The sequence below is a fragment of the Pleurodeles waltl genome, chromosome 11, assembly GCF_031143425.1.
Source record: "Pleurodeles waltl isolate 20211129_DDA chromosome 11, aPleWal1.hap1.20221129, whole genome shotgun sequence".
NCBI classification, from domain to species: Eukaryota; Metazoa; Chordata; class Amphibia; order Caudata; family Salamandridae; genus Pleurodeles; species Pleurodeles waltl.
In genome coordinates, this window is record NC_090450.1 from 492485590 (window position 1) to 492507629 (window position 22040).

Sequence of the window (22040 nt, forward strand, 5' to 3'; positions counted from 1 at the left end):
TAGGGGAAGTCTTTGATGGCCCTGAGACTTCAGAACAGGGGGCAAACTCAGTCCAAGCCCTTTGAGATTCTTCTCAAACAGGAATATACCACAGAGTCCAGTCTTTGTCCCCTTTCCCAGGCAGAAGCAGCAACTGCATGATAGCTCCACAAAGCACAGTCACAGGCAGGGCAGCACTTCTCCTCAGCTCTTCTCCTTGGCAGAGGCTTCTATTGATTCCAGAAGTGATCTCATTTTCAGGTGTTTTGGGTGCTCTTCTCATACCCCTTTCTGACTTTGAAGTAGGCCTACTTCAAAGGGAAGTCTCTCTTGTTTGTGAAATCCTGTCTTGCCAGGCCAAGCCCCAGACACACACCAGGTGGATGGAGACTGAATTGTGTAGGGACAGGCACATCCCTTTCAGATGTGGGTTGCCACTCCTCCCCTCCCTCCCAGCATATATGGCTCATCAGGATATGCAGGCTACACCCCAGCTCCCTTTGTGTCACTTGTCTAGAGAGACATGCAAACAGCCCAACTTTCAAACTGACCCAGACAGGGAATCCACAAACAGGCAGAGTCACAGAATGGTTTAAGCAAGAAAATGTCTACTTTCTAAAAGTGGCATTTTCAAACACACAATCCAAAAACCAAGGGCCATATTTATACTTTTTGGTGCAAAACTGCACTAACGCAGTTTTGCACCAAAAGGTTTTGCACCGGCTTGCACCATTTTTTAGCACCAGCTGGGCACCATATTTATGGAATGGTGCAAGCCGGTGCAAAGGGTAGGCTAGCTTATAAAAAAATGACGTTAGGCAGTTTTGAGTGAAAATAAATGATTCTGACCAGATTAGCATCATTTTTTGACGCTAAGGGGGATATTTATACTCTGTTTGCACTGAATTAGCGCCATTTTGTTTTACTCTAATTCAATGCAAAACTAACTCCATATTTATACTTTGGTGCTCGACCTGTCTAGCGCCAAATCTATGGAGTTAAAGTCATTTTTTGGAAGTGGAAACCTACCTTGCCTTAATGAGATGCAAGGTAGGTGTTCCCGTGCAAAAAATGACACTATGGCCTTAACACCATATTTATACTCCCATGCAAAAATGGTGCAAGGGAGGGAGGAGGGGTCAAAAAATGGGGCAAAGCTTGCTTTGCCCCATTTTTTAAGACCTGGGTCAGGGCAGGCATTAGGGGACCTGTGGGCCTATTTCCATGGTGGAACACCATGGAATAAGCCCAGAGGTGCCCTCCCTAGGCCCCAGGGGCACCCCCACCCACACTAGAGGGACTGTGAGGATGGGGGACCCTATCCCAGGTAAGTACAGGTAAGTGCATTTTATTTTTGAAAGTGCCATAGGGGGCCCTGAAATGGACCCCCATACATGGCACAGGGTGCAATGGTCATGCCCACGGGGTCCTGTCCTCTGTGCTGGCCTTTGGGGTGGTGGGCATGACTCCTGCCTTTTCTAAGGCAGGAGTCATGTGGCATGGTAAGTTTAGCACCATAAAATGACGCTAATCTGGTTAGAGTCATTTTTTTTACGCTAACCTGCCTAAAGCCATTTTTTGGTGCTAAACCCTCTTCTTCTATACTGCCAGCCCCACCCGACTAAAGTCATTTTTTTAAACTCTAGCCCACCCTTTGCACCGGCTTGCACCATTCCATAAATATGGTGCCCAGATGGTGCACAGAAATGGTGCAAGCCGGTGCTAAACTTTTTGGTGCAAAACTGAGTTAGTGCAGTTTTGCAGCAAAAAGTATAAATAAGGGCCAATATTTTGTAAGTTTGCACCACTTTTGCATCAAAAAATTACGTTAATGTGGTGCAAAAAAAGTATAAATCAGGGCCTTGGTGCTAGATGGGTCTAGCACCAAAGTATAAATATGGAGTTAGATTTGCACTGAATTAGAGTAAAAAAAATGACGCTAATTCGGTGCAAACAGAGTATAAATATGCCGCAGAGTATAAATATGCCCCTTAATATGGCGTTAAGGTCATAGAGTCATTTTTTGCACGGGAATGCCTACCTTGCATCTCATTAAGGCAAGGTAGGTCTCCACTTTCAAAAAATGACTTTAACTCCATAAATTTGGTGCTAGGAGGGTCTAGCACCAAAGTATAAATATGGAGTTAGTTTTGCACTGAATTAGAGTTAAAAAAAAATGACACTAATTCAGTGCAAACAGAGTATAAATATGCCCCCAAGTTCCCTAAAAGATGTATATTTACATTGTGAGCTCAGAGACCCTAAACTCCATATTTCTATCTGCTCCCTAAGGGAATCTGCCCTTTAATAATATTTAAAGGCAACCCCCATGCTGACCTATGAGAAAGATAGTCCTTGCAACAGTGAAAACCGAATTTGACAGTATTTCACTGTTAGGACATGTAGAACACATAAGTACATGTCCCACCTTTAACATACACTGCACCCTGCCCATGGGCCTACCTTAGAGGTGCCTTACATGTATATAAAGGGGAGGTTTAGGCCTGGCAAGTGGGTACATTTGCCAAGTCGAATAGGCAGTTCAAAACTGCGCACACAGACACTGCAGTGGCAGGTCTAAGCCATGTTTCAGGGCTACTTATGTGGGTGGCACTACCAGTGCTGCAGGCCCACTAGTAGCATTTGATATACAGGCCCTGGGCACCTCTAGTGCACTGTACTAGGGCCTTATTAGTAAATCAAATATGCCAGTCATGGAAAGTCAATTCCACATATATTTTACATAGGAGCACTTGCACTTTAGCACTGGATAGCAGTGGTAAAGTGCCCAGAGTAACAAAAACAGCAAAAACAGAGTCCAGCAGATATCAACAACCTGGGAAACAGAGGCAAAACGTTAGGGGAGACCGTGCCAAGGATGCCAAGTCTATCAGTCAGATTCCATGGGTGCTGCATGGGAACACAGACAGCAACACACATGAAATGCCCGTTTCATACAGAGTAATGCGTGAAAGGGGCCATATTTACAAAGCCATGAAAAGCCACACATGGTGGCTTTGTTTGGCCTTGTAAATGTGGACTGGCACACTGCACCACCAGAACATCCAAAAAAGTGATGCTCCAGTGGGTCTAGGGGCTTGAAAATATGCTCCACAGTTTACTTTTAAAAAAAGACCTTTGGACATTGGGAAAGAAAACACAAGGATGGAGTCTGCTGTTCCTTGCAGGTCACCATCCTTGTGTTTGAAGACTTCACAGGGTGTTGAAATAGTGACCTGCCTAATTAATATTCTTTAGACAGTTTGCTCTGTGAATCCCTATAACTAGACACATGCACTAATACGTTGCACTGGAAATTCTAAGACAGGTTGCAAATAGAAAGTGATCAATTTGTAAACACTTTTTGTGACTTATCTCTTATTATTTCTGGGTCATGTTTTCAAACTGACTGTAAAAACTCTTCCTGTGGTTTCAGAATAAAGGTCTAAAAAACCTTTTGAAGTTGTCTCCAAGAGAACAGTTTACAGCTAGTGCTGGTTCACCTCTCAACAATGCCAACAGCCTTTATTTTTGGGTAACACAAGAAGGCAGATTTACTAAATTCTAGAACGATGCAGCTCAGCGACCAAAGTTGCAGTGCTGCGTTGTAGGGGGGGGGGGGGTGAAAGATTAGTTATGGCCGTATTTACTAAATATAGGTTGTTGCTGTTTTCTTGTATTATGCTAGTTCACAGACAAGCTGCCTAGCTCCAGGTGCGCAACTTTGCACCATGGTTCAAAGATGTGAGTGTGAAGTCTAGCATAGGTTTTGTACTTGAAGTATACGCTTCCATCACAAAATTCTATGCATAGACAATTTGTAAACCATATCACATATTGGATTTGCCCTGTATAGTGCAGCACATATGCAATGTGTGAATTGTGTCAAGAGATAAATATAGTTCCCCACCTAAGCGCCTGTCTCAATGAGTCATTATATTTTGATGCAAAGCCCGGTTTGACAACATTAACACATAGGCATTACATCAAAAATATTGGTGCTTGCACTAGAATGCCCAAGAACCACCGATGTAACGCCTCCTTGAAGCAAAGTGGGGCAAAGTAGTGCAAAGCTCTATTTGCAGTAAAAAGGACACTTCTCCAAAGCATTAAAAATGTTTTTAGTTGGAAATAAAATACCCTTTAAAGACTTTGCACGCCTTTGCATAACTTTGCGACTAAGAAAACTGTTGATAAATCTGCCATTGATCTTCTTCATATCTTTCAAATCATCCAGAACACAAGGGCCTTCTTGTTAGTGGGTAGGAGCAAACATCTCTCTTGCCAATCTGCACAACCTATCTTTGGCACAGTGGGCAAAATTACTGTGCCATGAACATGAATACTATGGCATAGTCCTCCAGTGCAGTGGTTCTTAACCTTTTGACTTCTATGGACCCCATTGATTCACAACTGGTATCCAGGGACTCCAAACCAGTTTCTACAAGTTGTACCACAACAGTAATACACAAACATACAGACTATAAGAGCTGAGCATGTCTACTTCCCCCTACAGCTGCAAGTTTAAATACGAGAGCAATTACATACCAGTATATGACCCAGTTTGTGTTCACAAATCAGTAGATAATCATATGGTAGCAGAGTCATCTGCTGAGATGGAGGAAACATGACAATAGTGCCTGGGCAAAGATTTAACCTTATTATCATCAGTGTAGCAACCACATACAGAAATAAGCACCTGAAAGATGACCAGTCAACCTTTGTGCAGGGCCTTCCACTGTATCCAAACACATTGGCACATTTTTAGTAGCGTTTGGTGTATATTTTTCTACCAAAATCTCCTACCTTCCTGTTCAAAAATATTACCCACGTATGGCCTGGCTATTTTTTTTATATATATGTATTTTCCCCAGGGTGTTGGGTGGGGGAGCTGCAGTCGCCTCACCACCGGGGAAACAGACATTTGTTAAAAAAAGAGCCCTCAAAGGGGGTCAACCTATCTCTCCAGGGCTGACCCTACCTACATTTCTTTTTACATTTTTCTGGGGTACTGTGTGTTTTACCTGTGGGGGGTGTGCTTGTGATCCACCAAGGGTAAACACGCATCCCCAAAAAATGAGGGACAACAGGGGGTTGGCCCATATGTCAGGTGGGCCAACCACCTCATTCTATAAAAAAAATGACGTCCCCTGAGGGCACAATTGGATCCCCAGTTGAAAAGTCACATTAAAAATATTGCCCGCTTTGGGAGATCAGCCCTGTCACCACAAGGGCTCACCACCCAAACACTAGTCCCTGGTAGCCTAGTGAGCTTGAAAGTTGTGGATCCTGGTGCAATCACCTCTGATGTATTATTGTGCTTTTTTCATTGCATCATTAGAGGCTGTCTCAATATTTATTGGGACTGTCCTTCTGATAAAGAAATTATTGCTATAAGTTACATTATGTCTCCATTGCACCTTTCCCAATTTGTCTCCACACCCACTCATAAAGGAGGACGTATGTTAGACCTAGTATTCTCCAACACAAGACTGTGCTTGCCAGACTCTCTTCCATTACCATGGACAGTTCACCACATTATTTAATTTAGTAGGCCCATTTCTGCATTTAAAAGTCCTGATGCCTCCCATCTCCTGGCCAAATTAGACCCTATTCCAAGATTTTCCAGAACAGCTCGTTGAGCACCTTAGAAAAGTCTGCTTCAAATCTTCTGGGTTCAATTGAGTCAGACGCCCAAGAGGTCGATAATTGGATTTGCACCTCTGTAGAAAAGATGGTGGTCCTCTCAGGGCGCATGTCAGGAAACAATAAGATTTTGGGTCCCTTTTTCAGTGATAATCTGAAACAAGAGAAAAAAATATTGACAAAGGCAGAAAGAGCCTGGAGCAAAAACTACTACATCAAGGACAGAGCAAAGTACAAACAGGCGCTTAAAAAGTATCAGGCCCTGATCACCCCCACTAAAAGGGAATTCTACAATGACAGGACTGAGCGGACAGAGTATAAATCAAAAGAAATGTTAAAATCATAAAAAACTTCTCAGATCCGATTTCCTGCCACAGAAGTAAGGTTGCTTCGCCTGTGCGCAGGAGTGCTCCTTGTGAAAGCACACAGTGCAATCACCATGGCTGCTGGAATCATGCGGCTGGACAGCACCCACTTATAGGTCAGGGTTGACTAAAGTATGCGGCAAGAAAAGGCTATTTATATTGCTCTATGAGGTTCAATTTTTGATAGTATTAAATCATTATTTTATGATTTGAAAATATGATAATAGTGCCGGTGCAAAGATTTCACCTCATTATCTTCAGAACAACTCGCTACCTCCTTTTATACTAAAATCCAGGATATCCAATCCAGCTTAATTATGATAGGGAATTTGGGGAGTAGGCTCTTATATTTCAGTCATGAGCCTAAATTATGTGTCTTGCTCTCTATCGTCCTTCAATTTAATCTTTTTGTAGGACACTAGGGTTGTCAATTTAGTGTCTAAAGTCAGACTCCCCTCAGACCCCTGCCTCCCACCCCTTTCTTTTAGCTGTGGGAATGGACCTCATCAATCCAGTGAAGAATTCACTGCTTACTAAGTTTCTCGCAACCACCATTGTGCCTTCCTGTTGGAAGCAGGCCAACATCTAACTCCTTAAAAAAAACGAACACGGATCCTAATATTCTAGGCTGCTACATGCCTATTTTCCTTCTGCCAACACCATCCAAACTATTAGAAAAGTTTGTTAACAGACAGCTGCCTGATTACATTGAATTGAATGGCATTAGCTATTACACCCCAGCCAGTCTGGTTTCAGTCCAAAATTCACCACAGAGACCGCTCTCCTGGAAGCCTCAGAACTGATTTTAAACACTGTGAATGCAGGAGGAAAGGCTGTCTTGGTATTATTAAACCTGTCAGCAGCTTTTGACATGGTCCCCCACTCCAGGCTGCTCTCTTGCTTACATAATATAGGCATGAGAGGTACTGCATGTAAGTGGATGAAATACTTTCTGGAAGACAGGGGACAGGAAGTCTGGTTGCCCCATATACCTGGGTTTCTAGGAAAATCTCCGTAGGAGTGCCCCAAGGTTGGCCCTTAGCCCAACTATTTTCAACATCTATATGACCCCACTAGCAGCATTGGTGAAGTCATTTGGGGCCAAGATAATCTCCCACACCAATGACATGCAGCTTTTCTTTTCTTTTAAGCAAAGCGAAGTAATAGACCCCGATGGCATTAAACCCTGTCTTTCTGCAATAGTTCTTGGGATGCGCACCAAACAACTCAGGTGCAATGCAGAAAAGACAAAGGCTCGTATCTTTGGACACAACTTCAATCCAAACTTGCAAATTCACTGGCCAAAAGGGGCTTCTCTTCCCAACCTGTAAGTCGAAGTTGTGAAAATGTTTGGAGTTAAGGTTAACAATTAAACGACCTTTCATAATCAAAAAAATACGGTAGTGGACATGTGTTTCAGCCTTTTGTGCACTGCTAAAAAAATTCAGCATTTCCTCTCTGTCACCTGCAAGGTAACCTGTAGTTCTGGCCTTGGTCATGTCCAGGATGGATTATGCCAATACTTTGTACGCAGGTCTCACTTCAGTACTTACTGAGGAAATTACAAATAGTACAAAAAGTGGCTGCTCATCTAGTGCTTAATCTCCCAAGACGGGGTCACGTCACTCTGCATTTGTAGGACCTGCAATGGCTCCATGTGAATAAGTGTATCCTGTTCAAAATTCTCCTCTAAAAGCACAGAGTTTTCAATACTACTCATCCTAGCTATGTGTCCACCAGAAGTACCCACGACAGCCCCAAAAGAAATCAGCGTTCCTCTAGTGGTCATCTAGCCACAGTCCTGAGGGTCCGTCTCTCTAAAGCTGGAGACTAACCTTTTGCCTTTTTGGGCCCACAGACCTGGAACAAACTTTCATTAGGCCTGCGTCAAACCGAAGGCGAGGAGCTATTCAGAAAGAAACTTAGACCTGGTTTTTCGCTTAGTAGTCATCCAGCACTATGCCTCCCCCTCTAACTGTGAGCGGCACCAGGACACTCTTTTATGTGTAGCTGTGTGCTCTATAAATCGTGTTTCATTCCATTTAATTTAATGTCAGATGTTCCATAGAACTCATTCACTAACACTTCCACTTGCCTAGAAAGCATGCAAACTCAATTAGTAGCTTGTATCATAATCAATGGGGCACAATGGGGGCAGGCACGCCAGCATAGCTAGGTAGGTGGCAGTTCCTCCTGATAGTCCTTGAAGTGCCTGAGTCCTCCAAGGTCAGGGAGCAGCTAGTAGCAGGGCAACAAGCAGAAAAGCAGTCCAATGAGTCATTTATGACACCCAACCAGCAGCAGGCAGAAGGGCAATAGCAGAAGAGCAGTCCAGATGAGTCCTTGGTGCAGCCCAGCAGTCCTTCTGACAGAGGTTCAGTCCCAGTTCCAAAAGTGCTCTGAAAATCATGGGGTCACAGCCCCTGCACATAAACTCAAAAATGTCTCTGAAGAAAGGGGTTACTTCAAAGGAACCCTTTCAAGTGTAACACAACTCCTCACAACCCAGTTCTGGCTCCTGACATCAGTAGGGGGTAATTCAGCTCAATGTGTGAGGGCAGGACACAGCCTATTGACATGTTAGGTGCGAACGGCCTTCCCTCTTCTCAGCCCATGACGACTATCAGTATGCAGATGCCTCTTCTGTGACACCCAGCCCCTCTTGTGTTGTGGCTGTCTGGAAAGTATGCAGAGAATGTAGCTGTCACTCTGCCACAGATGTGGATTCGAGTCATGCTGCAGAACTCGAGGAGCAACATTTACAAGAACTGATGCATCAGCATCGACGCACCAGCAGAATTCTTGCGTCTGCTGCAAACGCCTTACTGACCCCATGGATCAACTGTATTTACAATAAAGAGCTCCATGGTGCAAGTTTTCACTGATGAATCAGAAGTTCAGAAGGATCTGTTGGTGCTAAATTGATGCATTGCCGGAGTTGCATTGTAAAGCTTATGCAACTTCAGGAATGCTTCAAAACACAGAGGAGTGTCCTGTGATAAAAGCCCTGTGTCAATCCAAACACCTGGTCTGAGCAGGCGTAAGAATTTTGAATCAGTCAAGTCGCAGAGTGACGCAGTGAAAAGTTGTAAATTTCACTGCATCAGTTCTGTGTGGCTTCTAATGTGGGTGTGCCTACCCACACAAGTGAGGTACCATTTTTATTGGAAGACTTGGGGGAATGCTGGGTGTAAAGAAGTTTGTGGCTTTTCACAGATTCCAGAACAGTCCATCACAGAAATGTGAGAAAACATTTTTTTTTTTTGTTAAAGTGTGAGGTTTGCAAGAGATTTTGGATTAAAAAAACCTGGTGAGAGCCATGTAAGTTACCCCTCCGTCCTGATTTCCTATGGTGTCTAGTTTTTAATAATGTGCAAGTTTGCTGGGTTTCTCCAGGTGCCAGCTGAGCTAGGGCCCAAAATTCACAGCGAACCACTTTTTCAAAAAAGGGCCAGATTTGGAATAGAGAAACGTGATGTGTCTTTTGTGGCTCCCCACAGATTCTAGAACTTTCCTTTACAGAAAAGTGAGGAAAAAGTGTTTTTTAGTCAAAGTTTGAGGTTTGCAAGGGATTCTGGGTAAAAGAAAAATGGGTGAAAGTCATGCAAGTGAACTCACCCTGGAGTCTCCCAGGTGTCTAGTTTTCAAAACTGTGGAAGTTCACTAGGTTTCCCTGGGTGCCAGCTGAGCTAGGACCCATAGTCCACAGATATCAGTGTTGCAAAAAAGGGTCAGTTTTGAGTGGAAAAATTTGATGTATCCATGTTGCGTTTTGGCCCATTTCCTTTCACTGGCCCTAGACCTACCCACACACGTGAGGTAATATTATCAGGAGACTTGGGGGAATGCTGGGTGGAAGCAAGTTTGTTGATCCCTGAAGATTCCAGAACTATCCATCACAGAAATGTGAGGAAAGTATGTGTTATTAGTCAAAGTGTGAGGTTTGTAAGGGATTCTGGGTAGAACAACCTTGTAAGAGGCACACAAGTCATCCCACACTGGATTCCCCTAAGTATCTAGTTTTAAAAAATGTACTGGTTTGGTAGGTTTCCCAGGTGCTGGCTGAGCTGGGGATGAAAATCTGCAGCTACCCACACTAAAAAAAAAGGGTCAGTTTGCAATGGAAAAATGTTCTGCATCCATGTTGTGTTTTGGCCAGTTTCGTGCTGCGGCCACTAGGACTACCCACACAAGTGAGGTACAATTTTTATCAGAATACTCAGGGGAATGCTGGTGAATGGAAGTTGGTGGCTCCCTCCAGATTCCAGAACTTTCCATCACAGAAAGGCTTTCTTTAGTCAAAGTTTGAGGTTTGTAAGGGATTCTTGTTGGTTAAAAGAAACCTGGTGAGAGCCATGCAAGTCACTCCCACCCATAAGGTGGCATTTTGATCAGAAGACTTACAGGAGCATAGAATAGTAGAGCATTTGTTATTACCAATTAGATTTTGCTGCGTTTGTGCCTCTCAAATGTAAGTCAGTGTACAAGAAAAGAGACATATTGCAAAATTCCCTCTGAATCATACGCTAGTATAAGTACCCACAAATTCAGAGATGTACAAATAAGCACTGCTCCAAACTCCAGATTTTGTGCCCATTTCAGAAATACAAAGATTTCGTTGATATCCATTTTTCACTCTACATATTTCACCATGTGGATTGATCTATTCTTGGCACACAATGAAAAATCATTGTTAAGAGCAGCTCAGTTATTGACTCTGTGTACCTTTGATTCTCGGAAAACCTACAAACCCTACATATCCCCCCATCCAGAAGGGTTTAGATGATGTAATGGTATATTGCTTTTGTAAATCAGCCATGTTGACAAAAAGTTACAGATGAAAATGTTGTCACAAATGACAATTTTTTCCCTACTCATTTTCAGTACTTCTTTATTTTAACAGTTATTTTCCTTGCGGATGCCTTGAGGGATACACACATATGACCCCTTACTGAATTTGAAATTGTGTTTACTTTCAATAAATCAATAGCTTTCCTGGATCATCCATAGGTTCAACTTTGGTTTCTACCACAAACTGAAAGCAGGTTGAGAGCACAAAATATAAGAAAAATGGGTTACCTCTTTGAAAAATTGCCAAAACTGTGGTACAAAATGAGACTTTTTATTCAGTTCTGCATGTTCCTGAAACTGATGACTTTATCACAGTGAACCATTTGTTGATGCCATTTTTAGGAGAAAAAAACATAGACATTTATATCCTATTTTTCTCAAAAAACACAAACGTTGGCTATATTTTGCCTATTTCCTTGATCCCCTCCAGAACAATTCACAAACCCTGAGTACCTATAGAACCCCCAGGATGTTGGATAAAAAGGATGCAAATTTTGTGTGGATACCTTATGTGGAAAAAAGTTATAGAGCCCTAAGCACAAACTATCCACACTAGGCAAAAAAAGACTCAGGACTGGGGAAAAAGGCCCAGCAGTTAAGGCGTTAGGACCAGAGATTACTACACCAGAGTATGGGACATATTTACACAGAAGTTATGCAGCGTGGTGCTGTGCCAAAATTGGCAGCGTTGCACTGCGTCACTTCTGAAATGCAGGGATGCGCCATAGTTACAAAAATACGGCGCACCCCTGTGTTTCCCCTAGCACTGGTGCTTTATTTAGATCTAGCGTCAACTCAGGCTCCCTTGCACCATAATGCAAGGGTGTCTGTGTTGAAGGGAATGACTGTTTATGTGCAGGAAAGTGTTCCTTCCTGCACATAAACAATCTATCATGGTGATTTGTTACTTCTATGTGTGCTGCAAAATGCAGCACACATAGAAGTAGCAAATTGTCATTATTGAAAGATTGTTTATGTGCAGGAGGGAACACCTTCCTGCACATAAAAAATCATTCATGGCGTTTTGCTCTTTCTATGTGTGCTGCAGAATGCGCACACATAGAACAAGCAAAAATGAGGCGAAATAAAACTATTTCTCCTTGCTGTGCAATGCTAGTATCCCCCCTGGAATGGTGTTAGTTTTGATGTTGCCACAGATTTATGAATTCTTGTAAATCTGTGGCAGCATCAAAAGCAGTGGCTGTTGCAGTGGAATGCCCACAGCAACACCAAGACTCAGCACTGGGGAAAAAGGCCTGGCAGTTAAGGAGTTAGGACCAGTGATCATTACACCAGAGTATGGGGCATATTCACACAGATGTGGTGCAGCATGGCGCTGTGCCAAAATTGCCAGTGTTGCACTGCGTCACTTCTGAAATGCAGAGATGCGCCATAGTTAAACAAATACGGTGCACCCCTGTGTTTCCCCTAGCACCGGTGCTATATTTAGATCCAACGCCAGCGCAGGCATCCTTGCACCACAGTGCAAGTGTGTCTGTGTTGAAGAGAATGATTGTTTATGTGCAGGAAAGTGTTCCTTCCTGAACATAAACAATCTACAATGGTGATTTGTTACTTCTATGTGTGCTGCAGCATGCAGCACACATAGAGGTAGCAAATTGTCATTATTGAATGATTGTTTATGTGCAGGAGGGAACACCTTCCTGCATGTAAACAATAATTCCCTTCAACACAGACACACTTACACTGTGGTGCAAGGATGCCAGTGCTGGCGTTGGATCTAAATGTAGCACCATCTAAATATAGCAATCATTCATGGCGTTTTGCTCTTTCTATGTGTGCTACAGAACAAGCAAAAAGGAAGAGAAATAAAAGTATTTCTCCTTGCAGCGCCTTGCTAATGCCAGCCCTGGGGTGGTGTTAGTTTTTGGCGCTGCCACAGATTTACAAATTCTTGGAAATCTGGGGCAGCATCAAAAGTAATGGATGTTACGGTGAAACGCCCACAGCACCACCCATTGCATGCCCCTCTGCTGCAGAAAACTGCAACGGAAGGGCCTAAAAAGTGACACTCTGGTGGCACTGGGGGCACGTAAATATGCACCTATATGTTGCATTGTGGGAAGTAGTACTCTGCCTGGGGACGAATTCCAGCTCTCCTAACATAGGGTAGGCACGCCCCCTTTCCAATACGATTAGTGCAAGTGCTTACAGCCTTTTAGTGTTTGACGATGTGAAGCATTCAATGGGAGAACCTACAGCCGGAAAGGGTAGTCTACCTGTGCATACACACATACAAAGCTGAATGTTTAGAAAACTGGCTGTTTAAGTTTGCAGATGCTATGACGTTCTTGGAAATCATAAGCAAATCAAAGATGCTTTTAGTTAGCTGCTGATTGATTGTTGGGTCAGAGAGTTTTTGAAATTGGACAGTAACTCAAAATGTTCTTAAAATTCTCATAAATCTTTTTGTAAACATATCTTTATTGAATGTATTTTTATGTGTATCATATTCACTGGGCAAGAAATACAAGAGACTTGAAGTATTATTTTTTCTTTATGAAACTATTACACTCGTTTGAGGAACCCTTTTCATGCAGTAATTTAGTTTAAAATGCTCTAAGAGTCTGTGAACCCAGTGGATAGGTTCTGCAGACTACTTAAGGTCCCACACCACACACAGTAGCCGCTGCTGCCAGGAATGGGAGGGAGGAGAGAGTAAGCGGAGCAGGGGGTGGGGGTGGGGGAACCAATAATAACAAAAACGTACCTGCCACCCTGGTGTTCCGCTACTCCAACCGCCTCGATTCCTCTTGTCTTCTTCCTCCCCTCCCCACCCAATCCTGATGCCTATCTCATGCTGTTACCAGGATTGGCCAGAGTGGGCAGAAATGCTGCTCAGGGAGAGAGTGAACGCCTGAGCTCGGTGTAGCATATCCGAGTGGAGAGCTCTAAGTCTGCATGTCAATTCGACCGGCCTCAGAAGGCAGGCCAAACTGACATGCGCACTTAGAAGTGCACATACCACTCTTCCTCCCTGGTGACGTGGGGGTGACTGGCCCCGCCCTCACTACACGGAAAAATAAAGTCATAATAAAATACTTTTTTGTATCACTTTATTTTTCTGCTTTCAGCAGTGGACCAACGCTCCTCCGCCATCGCGGAGGGGCAGATCCTGACCACACAGTTGAACCTCTGGTCCAGGGTGTCCTAAAGAAGTCAATACCTGTGTTAATTAACAGTTCTTGCATTCTTATTCTAGCTCGTTTGATTCCCAGGTTTCAGAAAATACTGAAGGGAGACTGCATTTTCTCTGCTACTGTTCCCACACATTGGAATATCCTTTAAATCAGTTTCAACTCATTCATCATTTTTTCTGTTATGAATCTTAAAACCTGTTTTTTCACCAGTATATTTGATTAGTTTTCTATGTTCTTTCTAGGAGTGGGCAAAGTTGTGGAATCTGCTAACTCACAACTTTCCATTTTTCTTTACATATTTACAGGATTTTCACTTTTAGATGCTTGTAAGGTTTAGAAAATAAAAAATCTAATTTAGTAGAAATTAGCTTCAGGTGCAACGCTGGGTGAGTGGAAGTTTGCCTGGTGAAGTCAAGAAAAGTTAGGAAATTTTGAAGGCTGTTCCTGAGGCAGAGAATTTCATCTTTGCTTGATGTCACACAGTAAGGGAAAAACCTTTGCTGGTCTCTCTTTTGTCCAGTTCTTTGAATTCCGATGATGTAAATGAGATTTACAGATTGTCGGTAGTTCTAACACGTAACCATTAATGGTATGAATACAATTCCTAAGCCAAAACTATGTAGTTCATGCACCAGTTACTAGACAAGAATGTCATATACTCTTTATTTCTTTAACGTTTAGTCTGACACAATGTGCAGACACTTTGCACAAAGATCCATAGCTGGAATCTCCAAACAACATCTACGTAGACTCCAGACCATCCAGAACACCGCCGCATGACTCATTCTCAGCTCCCCACCACATCTACATCACACCAAACCTCAGAAAACTTCACTGGCTCCCCATTCACAGACACAGCCAATTCAAAGTTCTCATACATACATACAAAGCCCTAAACAATACAGTACCAGAATTCCTGAACAGCCACATACGCTTTTACCAACCCACCAGACACCTATGTCCTACCTGACTCTCATTTGTACACTTTACCTGCGTCCACAAAAGCAAAACTGGAGGATGCTCATTCTCTGACATCACACCCAAGACATGCAACTACCTCCCTTAATTCATCAGTCTCCTCATTTCTTGAGTTCTACAAGAAGCTGAAGATATGGCTCTTCATATAAACACCTTTGGGACCACACACCTACACACCTGCTAAAGCACCTGGATACCCTCTCAAGTGACTAGTATGTTATATAAATCAGCATGACATAACATGATATAGCACACTTGTTGAGCAATAACCTTCGAGCATTGCTGTCACAACTAAAACATGGCACAACTTGTATAATCTATTCTTTTTAGAGTTTACTTTTGTTATTTTCAAAAAGTGGCTAACATAGGTGCATTAAAGTGATGCAGGATAAAATCTCAATGAACAAAAGGCCCCTATGCAGTGTTATGCAGGGAAGAACATCATTTTATTTCAAGGAGGGCGAGGTAAGGGAAGAGAGACAATGAAGAGGGGAAACAGTAACTCTCTCAATTTTACAGCTTTTAGAAATATATGTAGTTTTATATGTAATCCGCTTCAAGAGGAAAAGTGTAAGTGTTCTCTAAAGTGGCCATTCATAGACTTGTGAGTATCAGTCTGTAACTGTGCAGGAACATCACACAGAGATTCTAGACAGAGAGGGCTTGTTTATGGAATGAATGTCCAAAGGAGCAACACATGGATGAGTCAATAATGGTGACGCTAAGGTACTTTTGCTGGAATTCGCCATGGTCTATTATTCATGGAGATTGTCTGCCAAGAATTATTTGAAGGTGTGGCCACGTGTGATGGCAAACAGAGCAATTTGGCAGCTCATTGACTGCTATCATTTTGAACAAATGGGTAGGACATGGAAATTTCATCAGTGTTCACATGATAGTGCTGTGGTTTCCTTCTACATGGTTGGTACTGTTTGAATGGCAATGGACAACATATTGTCCAAGAGTTTTGTTTGGCTGGAGAATTGTATTTTGACTGGTGGAAGAGAAAACTGTACATTTCCTTTGGTGAAACAAAATATTTTAGTCAATAAGGTTTTGTGGATCACAGTGTGGATTCGCTTTAAAAAAAGCAAAGGATAAAGTTGGGTTAAGCTTGTGTTTGAGTGAGGCAACACCATTATCACACCTCCTAATTATGGCTCTAGTTGAGAGGTCAACATTATATAGCTTTTGAAATACTATCAGAAGCCACAGTGTGCTATGAAGAAAGGGATCTGGGTCAGAGAGGCTGATTTAGAAAATCAACAGGTTCTCTACATTATAAATGATCTGTCTCAGCATGGAGATTGGGTGAGTTGTTCAAAAATGTTTCCAGGTGTTTTGAAGCTTGTGATTCATTTATTGTCCACTGCTGTGATGGTATGCATGTTTTTTTTTTTTTTTTAACTTGATTGCTTTCCTGGCCATAGAAATCTCTGTACGGTTGTGTTAATATTATTATAAAACAACTTTGGTGGTGGCAGTAGGAGCACAAAGAATTGTAATTCCATTGTGGAAGTTACAGAAATCTTAATGTTGTCTATGATGCCTCAAGATAGTTTTAAAGAGTTCAGTTTATCTAGTGCAGTGTTAAACTTGGTCCTTTCTGCAGAGTCATCCCCAAACATTTGGCCCCTTCCACCCCCTGTTTTCAGAACCCATTATTGTTGGCTTTTGGGACTCTGCACACTTTGCCATTGCACTGCTAACCAGGGCTAAATTTAATGTGCCCTCTACCTTAAACATGGTGAAATTACCTTACACTGACTTGGTATATTTTATTTACTTGTAAGTCCTTAGTAAAGTAGTGCAACTTGTACCCAGAACCTGTAAATTAGATGCTACTAATGGGCCTGCAGCACTGATTGACCAACCCACTTAAGTAGCCCTTTTACACATGTCTCAGGCCCACTACTACAGCCTGTTTGAACAGTTTTAAATTGCCAGGCTGAAACCTTCCTTTTTAATACACATAAGTAATCCCTAGGGTGGTAGATCCTAAACAGCCCATTGGCCAGGATGCAGTTTATTTAAAAGTTAGGCATGTAGTTTTAACTTTGCATGTCCTAGTTGTGAAAAACTCTTGAATTCATTTTTCACTACTTCAAGACCTACCTCTTTAATAGGATAACATTGGGTTACCTTATCACGTTTAACAAGTGATAATTATCAATTGGTATCAAGTAGGAATATCGAATTTGATGTCTAAAGAATTGTAAATGTAAGTATCGAGCCTTCTTTAATGGTAAAGCTGGATTATAAATCACAATCCAGATACTGGCACTTTTTTAAAGTTGGCATTTTCTTGTCCCAATAATTTGGTGCCTGCATCCTGCATCCTTGGTCACATGATTAGGTGTCGCTGGCAGTTGGCCTTTGTCTATTGCTCCCGGCAAGTGAGACGAAGGGGGATTAGGTTTCGTCAGGTTGGGCCATCTCTGACTTGATAACAGGAGGAGTTGTTACCTACCACAATTACACATCACAAGGCTCTGCCTGAGCACACTCACAAAGGGTTTGACGTAAGTCTTTTGTGTCCAGAGACAGGCTGGGGCCAGGGCAGAGAGGCAAGAAAATTCCAAGAACCTCTGGGGGTGGAAACCTATAGAAACGTCTCCTACTCCAAAGTTGGCACCAAGGCTAAATAGTGGACCATCAGACCCAACTCTTCAGGACACCTCTGGACCTATGGAAAACTCAGGACTGCTATGCTGCTCTGCAAGAAGGACTGCTACTCTGTTGTCCTGCTGCCTGAGTGAAAAGTACTGGGTCTACATCTTGAACCCAGGACCACCAGAGTGACTACAAGGGTTGGTTGGCTGGCCTCCAGGTCACAGCCTTAGGGCCAGAAAAGACTCCAACAACCTCAAGCCCAGGGCCTGGGTTCTGTCTGCTGTGCACCCTAACCCTAGTTGGTGCCACCACAGTCCTGGACCCTTGGAAGTGGTGAAAGGTGCTCTGCCAGACCTGCTGTGGTCTTGTGAGCAGAACAGATGCTGTGGGATTCCTCTCCTCACAGCTGCATCGGACCTGCTGCCATGCGACGCATCCCCACTCAGAACCTCAGATCACAGCCTGCAATATCTTCAGAATGGCTGCTGCAGCATACATCCTTGACACAAGCCTTTGCATCGCGCACCCCTCATTGACGGAAGCCTTGATGAAAACGCAGGACTTCGCATCATGCCAGCAGCTTCCTCAGAACCACGAGTGCATGATGTATATTTGAAGAAGGATCTCGCAACGCTCTTCAACCAGGATTTAGGATACTTTGGTTTATATTTACAAGCCCCTTGCACTGCCATGCACCACACTAGTGTTTTTTTTTTTACGCTAATATGGCGTTAAGGAAGCAATTTCCCTGCACCATATTTACAAAGTGCTGCAATGCATGCATTGTGGCACTTGGAAGACCCTTGCACCACATTATGCCTGTGCCAAGCATAATGTATGCAAGGGGGCGTTTCCAAGCAGGGAGGCACAAAAAATGGTGTAGTGAAACTTACCAACACAAAAGGATGATGGACGGAGTGATGAAGCCTTTCAAACACTCGCCTCCAATCACAGACCTTGGTTTAATCTATGATTATTTTGCTCACCATGCCACCCCAGTTTGGAGCCAGCCATATACAAATCCATATTGACCCTGCTCCCTATAGGAACAGACCAGCCTAAACAGGTGAGGCCAGGTCCTTCTTGGACTGGAAATAAGCACCCTGAGACCAGTTTCAGGGTATCATCACTCATCAGCCCGGCTATATTGAATCCAGTGACACAGTGAGCAAGGGCCCTACGTCTGCGCATACCCTGGCTTCTTAGGGCTACTTTAGCAACACAAAAGGATGCTGAAAGTTTTCAAACACTCGCCCCAGTCTCAGGTCTGTGTTTAGCCAATTGTTCTTTTGCTCACCATGCCACTCCAGTTTGAAGCCAGCCATATGCAAATCAGTCCTGACCCTGCTCCCCATGGGAACAGTCCAGCCTGAACGTCAGGCCAGGTCCATCCTTGACTGGAAACAGGCATCCTGGGACGAGTTTGGGGTACCACCCCACATCACCCAGGCTAGCTTGAATCCAGTGGCACATTGAGCAAGGGACCCATGTCTGGGCATACCCAGGCCACTTTGGGCAACTTTAGCAACAAAAAAGGATGATGGACGGAGTGCTGAACTTTGCAATATTTCACTGTGCCATTTTTGGTGTCATTTTTAATGAATGCTCAGGGCTGGTGTTAAAATGATGCACCCATAATTTCCTATGGGCCTCCCTGTGCTTTGCTGGACTATTGTCAATATTTTTGGTGCTAGTGCAGCAAAGTGCGACAATAGCACCAAACATTTTGTCACTATTGCGGTATTGTGCGCCATGTGCACTGTATTGTAAATACTGCACACCCATGGTGCCGTCATGAGGGTGCAAGATAAGTGAAACATCAATGCTGATGCACCACTTTCTTTTAGATTTGCCCCTTTGTTCAGAGGGCCTAACTGGGTCTGTGGATCTGGCCCACATTCCATTACGGTCAGCCAGAACTTGTGACTTTCCATAGTTAGTATTTTGTGCTTCTAGGCATTATTTTCATTTACATCTTTAAAATTTATTAAAATTGCATATCTCCAGTTCTACTGATTTCATTTTCGTTGTTTTGGTCTCAAATAGTTTATTAAATTTTACTCTATTTTTCTAAATTGGTGTGGGAATTTTCATGTGTTGTGTTTTTTATTACTTTATGCTGCATAAATACTTTACATATTGCCTCTAAATTAAGTCTGTCTGATTTTGTGCCAAGATACCAGACAGCTAAGCACAGGTTAGTTTGGGGTTTGCTTATGTTTCACTCTGCCATATTTTGTGAATGCTGCTTCAGCAGGGTATCACCCCTCTCAGCCAGTATCCCATTTTCCTACATGCAGCAACTGTGTTCTTGTGTCTTAATTTGAAAATATATTCTCGGGTTTAATGGAGCTGCCTTTTGAAGTGAATATCTAGATATTTAATCGATGTTGGGTTCCAACTAACTGCAATATTGATACTTTCTTCCTTTTGATATGCCCCTAATGATAAAAGGAGGACAGTTCCTATTTCTGCCCCCTGCACATTTATTAATTTTTCATGTTGCAGTGCAGTAACCAAATTTCCTAACAGTGTTGCATAAGGGGGAAATCACAACGCAGAGCCATATCTATTAAGATTGGCCTGCAGATTTTGTCATCTCCTGCACTGGGGTCGGGCAGCCTTACAGAGGTCAGTGTGCCTGGCTTGTTTAGGATTTGCACTGGAAATACACTTCACCAGTAAAATATCCTGTATCTAGATCCACATAGAATAATCTCAAGCACAATGTGTGCACTTCAGCACACATACAATGCTTTTTTTCAGGGTTGAGCGTACAAGTGCTCTGGCCTGTTGTAATCTCTCTGTGGGCTTTCAACCACGCTCACTCTTGCTATTTATTCTTTGTTGTGCTTGTCTTAAATGCTTTGTTTTTATTCGGTGCATTTTGTGAAATGTCCCTCCTTTGTGAGCTGAGTACCATCCCAGTCGATTTCACTAAGTGAACATTTTTGTTGGCCATCATACTTCGTCACGGTTCTTAATGTTACAGCATGTGATGGCCCCTCCTCCTGGTGGCCTTCTATCCCAGCCATGATCCTTTCCAGACATTCATGCAGGGAGTGATTAACTCTCGTGCTCATGCTCATGGCAGCTGTGGCGCTTTGAATTGGGTCGCTTTTATCAACTGTTTTACTTTTCATTTTCAATTTATGTGGCAAGAAAAGTCCAGTTAGGGATTTACAAAGCCAACAGCTCTAACTCAAGCAAATGCAAGACCCTTTGCACTGCAATGCTTGTTTCTTTAGAAATGACACAAAACGTAAGGCCTCATTTACAAGCAGCCTACACCACTGGTGCATCACTTTATTTGATGCACCGGCAGTGCAGGCTGCAGGGGCGTACCTACAAGGCCCTGCAAAGCAACCTTACATGCTTTACATGGCCTTGTAGATATAGCCCCATTTCACCCACTGCTCTGCATGAAAGGGGCATTCCATGGTGTTGCTCTGGGTGTTTCCAAGCAACACCCATGGAATCTGATGCATTCCCCGATTTACAAGGTTTCATAAACTTGGGAATGCGTCAGTTTCCTACGCCACCCCCAGGGTGGCATCAGGGTGGCGCAACGGGGTGAAATAACATTATTTCTCCCCATTTGTTCCTCTTTCTATGTGTGTTGCATTCTGCAGCACACATAGAAGGAGGAAAATGCCTCTTGTGATTGTCTTTGTGCAGAAAGGCATCCCTTCTTGCACAAAAACAATCATTCCTGCAAAGCAGGCATCTTTGCATAATGGTGCAAGGGTGCCTGCGCTGACCCATGGCAGACATGTTTTGGCCAGCGCAGGGGACAAGGATGGTGCATTCCTACCCATTTATTTTGGCGCAGGGCAGCACAGCAAATAGGCTTGTGACGCTGCCCTGCCCCAAAACTTTGTAAATGAGGTCCATTGTCTGGCTAACTTAGTAGATTGGGCTGTGTATCAAAACCTATGGGTGTTTGTGCTAATCTATCTAAATCTCCGCCCGACCCTCAAGGAATGCTCCCTTTCCACAAAGGGTCAGATTTTGCAATAGTGGCAACATTTTTTACATGATTGATGTACTTAGGCTCTGATTTATACGTTTTGGTGCAAAACTGCACTAACGCAGTTTGGCACCAAAAAGTTTAGCACCAGCTTGCACCATTTCTGTGCACCAGCTGAGCACCATATTTATGGAATGGTGCAAGCTGGTGCAAAGAGTAGGCTATTGTAAAAAAAAAATTACGTTAGTCGGGTGGGGCTGATGGTATGGAAGAAGGGAGTTTTGCACCAAACAATGACGTTAGGCAGGTTAGAGTAAAAAAAAAAGACTCTAACCTGCCGAGAGTCATTTTCTGATGCAAAACCATCTATATCACATGACTCCTGTCTTAGAAAGACAGGAGTCATGCCCACCTCCCCAATAGCCAGCACAGGCGACCAGGCTCCCCTGGACATGGCCATTGCACACTGTGTCATGT